The sequence below is a fragment of the Zalophus californianus genome, chromosome 2, assembly GCF_009762305.2.
Source record: "Zalophus californianus isolate mZalCal1 chromosome 2, mZalCal1.pri.v2, whole genome shotgun sequence".
In the NCBI taxonomy this organism is placed as follows: domain Eukaryota; kingdom Metazoa; phylum Chordata; class Mammalia; order Carnivora; family Otariidae; genus Zalophus; species Zalophus californianus.
In genome coordinates this window covers 122,772,883-122,783,376 of record NC_045596.1, presented here as the reverse complement: position 1 = coordinate 122,783,376, position 10,494 = coordinate 122,772,883, and the positions used below count along the sequence as shown (strand labels likewise).

The following is a 10,494-nucleotide window of genomic DNA, read 5'->3' as shown; positions in this document are numbered from 1 at the left end:
GTTCTGGGTTCATGGTCACTGAGGGGGAGTTCTCTGATGACTCAGATTGCTCATTTAGCAATTCCGTGATCATAATGTATCTTTCCAGATTGTTCTTTTCTCAACCAGAAGAAAGAAAAACTGCCACGAGGACCAGAAAATTGAACCACTTCCCCTTCCCCCAACTCTTCTCCTTTCCTTTTCCGTTTTACTTCAGGTAAGGCACAACAAGTACCTATGGGGAGGGGAGAATGAAAACCTAAAGCAAAATCTGGACATACTTCCTGTCCCTTGAACACTATGCTACCTGCAAGCTCTATCTCTTTCGGGGGTGTTGCTTCAGATGACGGGGCTCAGATCCTGCTCCCTGTTTCGATCTTACATCCCCGCACATAATATTTTGAGCAATGTGTTTAAAAAACAGAAAATCGAATGTTTGAGGACTTCAAACAAAGGCATATTTGCTTGTTTGTTTGAGGGCAGGTTGAAAGAAATAATTTATTTTACACATTTCTTTAGTGTTCTGGGCATATTTACCCAAGTATGTGCTAGCAGCCCACTGAACTGGCAACGTAAGGTAGTCTTACTGTGTCTTAGGGCATGAGTGATTTACTAGTTGAGAATACCTCTATGTTATTCCTTTGGTTACTGAAATTACAACTAATTTCTTTAAGCTCCATGCTTTATGAGGACAAAAAGACCTGTTCAGTCAGCAGGCGTTGAGGGTTTTCTGGCTAGCAAGGCAAGCTCAAGTCCGAAGAATGGGGAGGCAACCTCGTTGGAGATGTTATACATGGCTCGGTTCTTACCAGTGACCATATTCCTTATTTTAAGGATCAGCAAAGACCAACAACCTCTTCAGTTTCCCTGCTCCCTGAGTGGAAGTGGTGCTGGAAAGGGAGGGGAGGATGCTGGGTGGGGATGAATTAGCTGAATGGTGAAACTCTTCAGCCATGGTAAGGCTGCGAGGAGAGGAGACCCGGGTAGTGGGAATTCCCTGGTGGTGGCCTTCACCTCCTGGCTTGTTCTGGCCTCATGCCCAACACCTGGATGAGACAGCGAGGAGTCTGTGCTGGGATGGCTGTGTTCCGCTACGAACCTTCCACGGACCAGACCGAATATGTTGACTCTACTCTCGCATTTACAGCATCATGAGAACACAAGTTACTCTCAGAGAGCAGAGAGTACTTGTCAGTGGGAAGTGTTCCCTTACAATTTATCAGAAAGTGAGACAATGGCCGTAACATTGTAATAAGGGGACAGAGGAAACTGTTTACTTCTGCCAAGTTTCCAAATTTGTTACTTAATGTACCTACTCCGATTTTCATTCATTCTCTTTATGTAGGCAGAGTTTAGAGTTTTTTCTCTGCAGACAATGCCTTATTGTGCCCACGGCTTTGGAACACTTTCACCTTTTCAGTTGTTCATGTGGATTGCTTGCCGGCCTTTTGGCTGAGATTAAGTGTAGTATCTGTTCTGATCAATTTAATACCTGAAGACAATATATTAAATGCATTTTTGGAGCAGGGAGATGAAATAGGAGCTTCCTCCATCCACTGCACGCATTGACCTGGTATTGCATTAGCAGGAATGGTGCACCCTCTCGGGGGCATTACCTGGGTGTCTAAAGTCAGCTTGAGCTGAGGTGGGGGGTGGTGGGTGTTCAGCTGAGACGGCTGGATGCTTCTGCCTTCGAGTGTCTGGGTGGGTGGCATGTGCCTGGCCTCCCGGAGGTGAGGCTTGTCCCTATCAGTGACAGGGAGCTCTGGGTGTGCTGAGGTGGTTGGTGGAGGCCCTTAGAGTATCTCCGGGCTGTGTGCCTTCGCTATGCAGGTGCAACTAAGAGTCAGCAAAAGACGGTCTAGACGGCAATGAGGAAATGTGTGGAAGGCACTCTCGGTCTTTATCTTAAACACTATGAACATGAATGTGAGTGTAATTATGCCAGTGGTGAAAAAAAAATTGTTCATGTGGATTGTGAAAGTGAAATTTGGTGATAGACCTTGCCAAAATGAGTATTCAGTTATTTCCTCCACCGCCCTCATCCTGATCTGATCCTGCAGGGGAGTAAGACCAGCTCCCTGTGTTCAGGAGGCATGTTCCCCAAATTAACATATTTTCTGAAAACAGGTTTCCTTGGAAACTCTGATCTTCGTAATGACCAATGGCTAAAATATATTGGCAAAGGAAGGAAAAGTCATATGGATATAAATGCGGAGATAACTACATGTCAGATTTTATGTAGTATTTGTTAATTTTAAGAAAATAAAACACTCATTTCATCTGTATTCATGCCTTATCTTTTAGAATATCCACTAGCTTAAGGTACCTTACAATATTTTATTTTCAATTGACCTTGTCTTTCAGGAAACTTCTTCGATGAGGGAAGGAAAGAACAGGAACGGGAGAGGAAAAACCCTCCTAACATAAATGTCATAAATCCCAGAGCTGGCGCCACCTGTCAGGTCAGAGCTTATGTTTCACTTTGAATCTTTCCTCTGCCCCTTCTTTGGGCGGAATGTGACTTTGGGCCACCACCAGTTAATTGGCGGTGCTATTAGAAGCAGTGCCCGAAGAAGGCGGGGTGGGGGGCATAACACAGAAGGAAAAATGCGAAGTCAGGGCGTGGACTAGAGCGTCACTTAGCACATGTGTGTAAGATGAGTGAAGGGACAAACAGTGCCGAGCATCTAAGTCTGGAGTGAGGACAGTGCTCTGCAGAGGTTGACCCGGGGAAGATTATGTGACGGCGGTGGTGGGGCCGGCGGGTGCTGAGGCACGGCCAAGTGACCTGAAAGCAGAACAACATGAGAGGTGCTGCTATTAAAACTTTAGGGCAAAAAGAGGCCGAATCCTTCTCTGCCTTTACACAGATGACCAGTGTATAACATGTCACAAGCAGGTAAAAGTCCTTCCCCACACTTCCTATTCATTTGTATCCACACTCCAACCAACAGCAGGGTTCCTGTGGGCAGCAGAGAGGCCCATATTTAAAAATACATATTATTTGCATCTTTTCACCATAAATCTATTTTTTAGGATAAAATTTTGGAATATTATTTTTTAATAAAGAGAATCAGGTTTCAGCCAGATTGCATCCATTGTACAGTGACTTCCTCTCTGTTTTGTCAGTGGTCATCGAGAGATGAAGCTTGAGTTCTGTGTGAGTTTTCCAGGTGTATTTTGATGTTGTTATCCAGCAGATCACTTGAAAGGAGCAGGAGAAGAAGCAATCAGCATGGGGAGAAGCGAGGAAGGTTACCCTCCCAGATACCTGGGATTTGCTGAGCGTGACAAGAAATGTATTACCATTTCCTTGAAATGAACACTGGAAAGGGACACAGAGTTTTACTTTAAAATGCGATTCTTTTCTAAAATAGGAAGTAATGAGAGTATTTGCCAGATTATATGGGGTCAGTATTAAGTTACTACCATGACCAGGTCTGAAAAGAAACCTAAGGATCTGGAATGAGAAAGTGGAAAGCAAAGAAGGAGTCATGGTGTTTTGACTTTGGGTTAAAGAAAGGAAACATCCACAATTAAGGTGTGATTCAGGGAGGTGAGGCATCAGAAAGCCACCAGCTAGAGAACTTACTTCTCTGTAGAGCAGGAACTTGGCAGGAACTAATGGTGCAGTGGACATACTATCTTATCTTCCCCAGAGAAAGCCTCCGGCTCTGAGCTTAATTGTATTGGCAAGGATGAATCAGGAAGCTTACGAGTTTATAGCTTTGCTGGGCTGTTTCTGCACTTATTTGGAAGATAAACAACCCCAAAGCTCTCCACCACTCTTTAGCCTAAAGAAGGATTACTTTTCTCCAGATGGATGGGTATTGTTAAGCCAAAAATGAGAGCAGGAACACATCCACTATAGAAAGAGATAAGACTCAGCTTACTTAGACAGCAGAAGATACAGAGAAACTAAATCCCAGGCCAGAACATCACCCTGAGGAGCTTGGGGGGAAAATTCTAAATTTTTTATGCAATGAGGGACTATAAGTGACTCCCTCAGCCAGTGGAATTCCTGGGAAATGATACTAAAACACAACGCATACAGTTGTCTTGGACTTAGTATCTTTAACATCTACTAGTTGGTTAACCATGCCTATGGCACAACATTAAGTAGTTTTGAAAGGGATGTGTCCAAACTAAAGATAATGTTTCTGAAGAAATATGGCCTGGTATGGCAGAATGAGCATGGCTTGGGGGGCCAAAAATGTGGGTTTGAATCTGAAATCTTTATGTTGCTTCCTTTGTTATCTTCCACAAGTTACTTACCCTCTCTGATCTCCAGGTTTTTTCATCTGGGGGTAATGACAACCTGTGTTCTGTTTTGTGGTGAGCAATAAATGAGATACTGCTATGACTGTCCCAGGCTCAGAAGAGATATCTGATAAATGGTAGCTTCTGACACCATTTGGAGGAGCTTGGACCATAATCCCAAGCCCCAAATTCTCAGGTGTTCTGAAAGATTTCTTTTTTTTTCTTCTTAGGTATAGAATTGGGAGGTAGGGACAAGAAAAAGTAATGGGCACTGTGTCCCTTGCTTTAGAGGATTATCTTAAGATAAAAATAAAGTATCGAAGTCTGGATTTAAAAATAAAGTTCAAGAATGTGTTCTCGGACATCCTTGACATTAGCTTGTTTGGCTTCGGTGTATGCATCTCTAAAATGGGACCATTATTACAGTTACGAATTGTTTACAGTGGAGAACAACGCCTTCTCAATGTCACAAGATCCTTTTATTTCAAACTCTTCTATATTTATCTCAAACTCTCAAGAACGTGAAGCATTTCAAAATATCCCACTTAAAAGCCCAGGGTTTCTCCTGCTACAGAAATGTGAGACAAGGTATATTCAAGTGGTAAATCAGTGACACCCAGTGGCAGCTGCTTTTATATTTCCCTTTTTTATTTTCAGTTTAACTTTGTCAGGCTCTCTCCCAGCACCAGTTAAGATGATGAGAATACAGAAGTCAGAGTTACTTTTGAAGAAGAGTTTCTCAGCAGTGACCTGAGTTTTCCAGGACATGGGAACAACCTAACAGCAACACCAAATATAGAGAGGTGCTGGAAGGTAGGGAAACAGTTCTGGGAATTTCCTGACCCATCATTTTGCATTTTATTAAAGAACATACTCAAATTTTCCTGTCATTGTTGGATTTTGCAAGAAACAGTCCCCTCATTGAAGTGACCTGCCAACTGCCCAGATTCCAGCTACATTCAAATCTGTTGGATACAGCTGGGGACATTCCCTAGAAATTAGATTTCTGAGGTGTTTAAAACCTAACTGGAGGTTTAATCCAAAGCCCTCACCACCACCACCCCCCCAAGCTCCTCTATGACACAGTAATTGTGGTGGGGTTAAAGATCCCCACACACTCGCGGTTGAGTAGAAGCAAGCATAATGGTACATGGCTGGGCTCCCTTCCCAGCTGGTACACTTGGTTATTGGATGCTCGGGGGCCACGTACAACTTCATAGGGCCCTTATGTTTTTATCTGTGCAGTGCGGGTGATGACGCCTAACACGTAGGTTTTCGTAAGGGTTTTAGAGAAAGAACATACCTAACGTGATGGACATATAGCAGGCACTTGATAAATAGCAATCAACCTTGTCATTTTTATCAGCTGAGGTTCTCTGTCCACCTAGGTGCAAGACAACTGGCAAAAACCCTTCTCTGAAACTGGATGAGTATTTTTTAGGTAATCCATGATCTGACTGTCCTTAGAGAGGGTGAAGATGAACTCCTTGTCATTCTTTGTTATTAGGGGCTAGGACTATTTTTCATATAGGACTGATGCTGCTAAAGTACTTCGGGTTTCTTGGGTGAGCGTCTCTCTTCTATCACATTATAAAACTGTTAGATTCTCTCACATCATAAAATACTAATCCTTTTAGTATTTTCCCCACATGAAATGTTCAGGAGGTCATCACAGCACAGAGATATGATAAGGCAATTAGATAGCACTGTTCATAAAGGATTCCACAGAGGGTTCGTTAAAACAGAAGACTCTAGTTCGCGGTTGCTTCTCCTTTTAACTGCCTGATAAATATTTTCGAAGGATGGGTTATTAAACTATGTAAACAGAAACGTAGTTGTAAATAAAATTTACAGAAGATGATCTTTTTTCATTTTCTGTATATTTGTTAAATTATGTGGAACAGTTAAGATGGAGTGGACGAATTTGAATCCCAGCTTTTCTACTTCCTGGTTTACTTAGATTATCTGAGTTTCAGTTGCATCATCTATAGAACAAGGTTGATAACGTCTGCCTCGTGGGGTAGTTGAGAAGAGTACTGGAGAGCGAGTCTGGAAAACATTTAGCATGTGGCACTTACTAAGTGCTCAGTACAGAAAGGGAGGTTGGGGGGATGCCCAGAGCAGCCCTCTCTATATAACAAATATTCCCTCTTTACCTTCTTAAAGTGGAATTTTAGACCTAATAGAAGCTACCTACCGCATTCTTCGAATAGCAGTGTAGTGTTCTAATTGAAACAGAAAGGAAAACTAGAAAGGAGAATTGGACTGATGGTGAAATAATACGCATCTCTTTCTAACGCTCAGGCTCAAGGACACCGTGGCTGCTGAGCCCCCACCAGACCACCCAGAACTGCTTAGCTGTGTGACTTCTGTGCCACGGGTAGTACTGCTCTTGGCGACCTTTTGAAATAGTGAGAAACTCTTTGTAACATTTCAAACAAGGCAGAGAATGATCTCTCCTCACTTAGGTATTAGTTGCATTACTGGAAATTTTATGTTGGTTTACACAAACTAAATATGTGGTTTATATTTAAACCAAGCAGAAACACTTTGTTCGAGTTAGGTTTTAAGCTCAGAAAATTATAAACAGGTTTTTCACGTATACAAACTTGGGACAGAATGATTTTTCATTATGAGACTGCCTCCTTCATTACAGGATGATGATCATCCTTGACCTCTTTCTACTAAATGCTAATAACGCTCACCTCCCCAATTTCTGTGACAACGTAAATAACCCCACAGTTTTCCAAATGCCTCCTGGTGGGCTGTGCTACCTTTGCTAAGAACCAATGGCCTAGAGGGGCTTAAAGCTCAAGGCTAATTTTCTTAACTTCTTGGGCAAGCCAAAGGTTTTTTAAACCGGGTGGTGGGGAGCTCAAGACTGAGGAAGGGGTGAGGGATCTCTCTGGGGCTTCTTTTTAGAAGGGCACTAAACTGATTCATAAGGGCTCCACCCTCATGACCTAAGGAATTCCCAAAGGCCCCGCCTCTTAACCATCACCTTGGGAGTTAGGATTCTGGTATATAGATTTGGGGGGCAGGTAGAGTGCGGGAACACAAACATTTAGTCTCCAGAAAACCCCACAGGCCAGGAGCCAGTGAATGGGCCATGGGGCCACAGTGGGCACAAGGGTCAAAGTGATGACCCCACAAGAGAGTGGACCCAGCCTGGCCAAAGGAAGACAAGGATGAGGCAGAAACTCCAGCAGGTCTGCAGCACATGTGCTAGGCAAACTGAAGCCTGGGAGAGAAGGCAGCCCCACAGAATCCCAAGTGTGAAGCCTGGAAATACTACAGTTTTCCAACAGCAGATGCCGCAAGAAGCCCAGAGATGAATTCTTCACACCCCGGTGTTTACATCCAGCCTGAAAAAGTCACTATACCTAACGGGCCCATGAAGATCCAGAGGATGCCACCTCAGTCCATGGACCACCTGGGACCTCTGTCACCATATGATCATGTAGGCCACATCCTTGCTAATAAAACCAGAGATGATCTAGAGTGACATTTGAGAGGCTGAACTTGGCCTAAGAAGAGGAAACATTTACTTAAGGGGTAGTTTTAATTATTGTGCCAGACTAAGTTGATTAAGTCCCTCCCCCCCTCCCGCCCCCAGTTATCCAGCAGATAGAGGTCTATAGAGTCAGTGAAAGGGGGAAGTGGAAATCTGTAATTTCTTTACATATGATTGTAGTGTGAATAAATCTGTGATCCTTCTATGCTATTAACCTGGAGTTTAGCCCCAGGACCTAGATATTACACATTCATAGTGCTGTTTTGGTGGGTGATGGCTCTGCTTACATATCATAGTTGCTTGATTTGCAGCATCGAGCCCAACTCATTTTTAGGTTTAGTATTTACCTTGTGAACCAACAACAGGAGTTCGGTAATTTCCAGAAAAGTAAAAAATATTCCTGTTATCATCACTTCACTGTAGTGAAAGAAAGAAAGGAAAGAAAGAGAGAGAGAGAGAGAAAGAAAGAAGAAAGAAAGAAAGAAAGGAAGAAAGAAAAAGAAAGAAAAAGAAAGAAAGAAAGAAAGAAAAGAAAGAAAGAAAAGAAAGAAAGAAAAAGAAAGAAAGAAAGAAAGAAAGAAAGAAAGAAAGAAAAAGAAAAGAAAGAAAGAAAGAAAGAAAGAAAGAAAGAAAGAAAGAAAGAAAGAAAGAAAGAAAGAAAAGAAAGAAAGAAAGAAAAAGAAAGAAAGAAAAAGAAAAGAAAGAAAGAAACCAGATCAGATGCTGGTGTTCTGCAGTTTTCAAGCATGTTCTTGGTCTCTGGATGAGACAGAACCCTGACTGGGGAGCCATGAGGAGAGTTATGCTCATTCTTTTATTTTTATTTTTATTTTTTTAAAGATTTTATTTATTTGAGAGAGAGAGAATGAGAGAGAGCACATGAGAGGGGGGAGGGTCAGAGGGAGAAGCAGACTCCCTGCCGAGCAGGAAGCCCGATGCCGGACTCGATCCGGGGACTCCAGGATCATGACCTGAGCCGAAGGCAGTTGCCCAACCGACTGAGCCACCCAGGCGCCCGAGTTATGCTCATTCTGATGGCGGTGCCTCAAAGTGCCCTCCCCAAGTCCCCTCCTCGGGAGGCCCCTCTGAGCATCTGCGTGTCACAGCGGCCCCTGAGGAGCTCCCACAGTTATAATTAGAATCTTACTGGGTCTGCGAAGGATATGGAGACACCAGAAGATCTAGCCGTTCTGGGCGGGGTGGGAAATTGAGGCCAGAAGGTGGGGGAGGACTAAGATATGAATTAAACTGGTGCCAGAACCTAGACTTCTGTTATTAATAGTGTTTTCTTCTCCGAGGGGCTGGCTGGGCAGTTCTTTGACTCTGGGCTGTTTATTTTTCCCTCTCTTGTTAAATCATTTGATTTCTGCTGGCCCGTGCCCTCTTGCCTCTTCCTAGCAAGCTCTGGGGCTGATTTCCAGCCGCTTCCCATCACGGGCACCCTTTCTAGGGTTACATTAGGTCACGGAGTTGATTTTTCTCTTCACAGTTTTTTTTAGCAAGTTATTCCACATGGTTCTTTAAAAGCTACCAGAAATACAAATTTTTCAAAAATATATATGCATATTGATGGGGAAAGCCATAAATTTGAATAAAATGTAATGACTTAAAAATGTTTATTGAAACAAAGTTTTAAAAAAAAGAGGCAAGGGGCGCCTGGGTAGCTCGGTCGGTTAAGCGGCTGCCTTCGGCTCAGGTCATGATCCCAGGGTCCTGGGATCGAGCCCCACATCGGGCTCCTTGCTCAGCGGAGAGCCTGCTTCTCCCTCTCCCTCTGCTGCCACCCCTACTTGTGCTCTCTCTCTCTCTCTCTGACAAATAAATAAATAAATTTTTTAAAAAAAGGCAAAAAACCCACCAAAACCCTGAAGAAACTACATGGTCCAAATTATGTAACAATATAGTCATAGATGAACGTTTATATTACTATACAGATGCACAGACAAAACTATAATAACAACATAAAACCTGGAAGGAAATATAACAAAATGTTTATAGGAATCTACCTCTATGGTGGATGTGGTGAGATTACAAGTGATTTTAACTGTTTTATTTTCTTCACTTTCAAAATATTCTTTAATGGGCATCTGTAAGTTTCATAATAAGAAAAAAATATTTTAAAACCACCAGCTATTTTTTTTTGTTTCCTTTTTCATATCAGCTAATATGTAATTTTTTCTAAAATGATAAGAGATGAGTCCTGCTGCCGGCAGATGGAGGGTGCAACGTAGGCAGAGGGAATGAGGAAAAAAAAGAAAAGAGTGCTTTCATAAGCAAATGAATTTATGCTGTTATCTTAGACATAAAAGTGCTTTACTTGAATTGCCTGAAACTTCTCACTTACAAAGATGGGATATAAGCTGTGATGAACACTGGCCAAGCTTTGACAACCCGAAATGCATTTTGCCTTTCTAATAACAGTCAATTTTTTTTTTTTTGTCAGAAGTGACCTTTTACCCAGTCTAGCTCAACTGCTATCAGGAGTCCCACCCTTCCTGAGACAGGGGGCAGGGGCAAGTTTAGCTATTGGAAGCTCCCCTTCCCCATACATTTGAATTTTGAAATGAGCAAAGGGACAGGAAAATTGGCTGGAACTCCATTAGGTCCTGGCAACATCGTGTCATTCCTGCTCCCTTCCCTGGGAACTGCCTTGTTAAATGTCTGTGCTCAAATGCAATTCTCTTGCCTCCAAGTAAATTCCTCTTTGCTTAAGTTAATCAGATTCAGCTTCTTTTGCT

The 10,494-nt window shown here is 42.7% G+C and overlaps 1 pseudogene; it reads left to right on the top strand.

The window, feature by feature from the left end:
- Positions 1–1,411: 1,411 nt before the first annotated feature.
- Positions 1,412–1,583, top strand: LOC113926137 (annotated as a pseudogene).
- Positions 1,584–10,494: the final 8,911 nt, after the last annotated feature.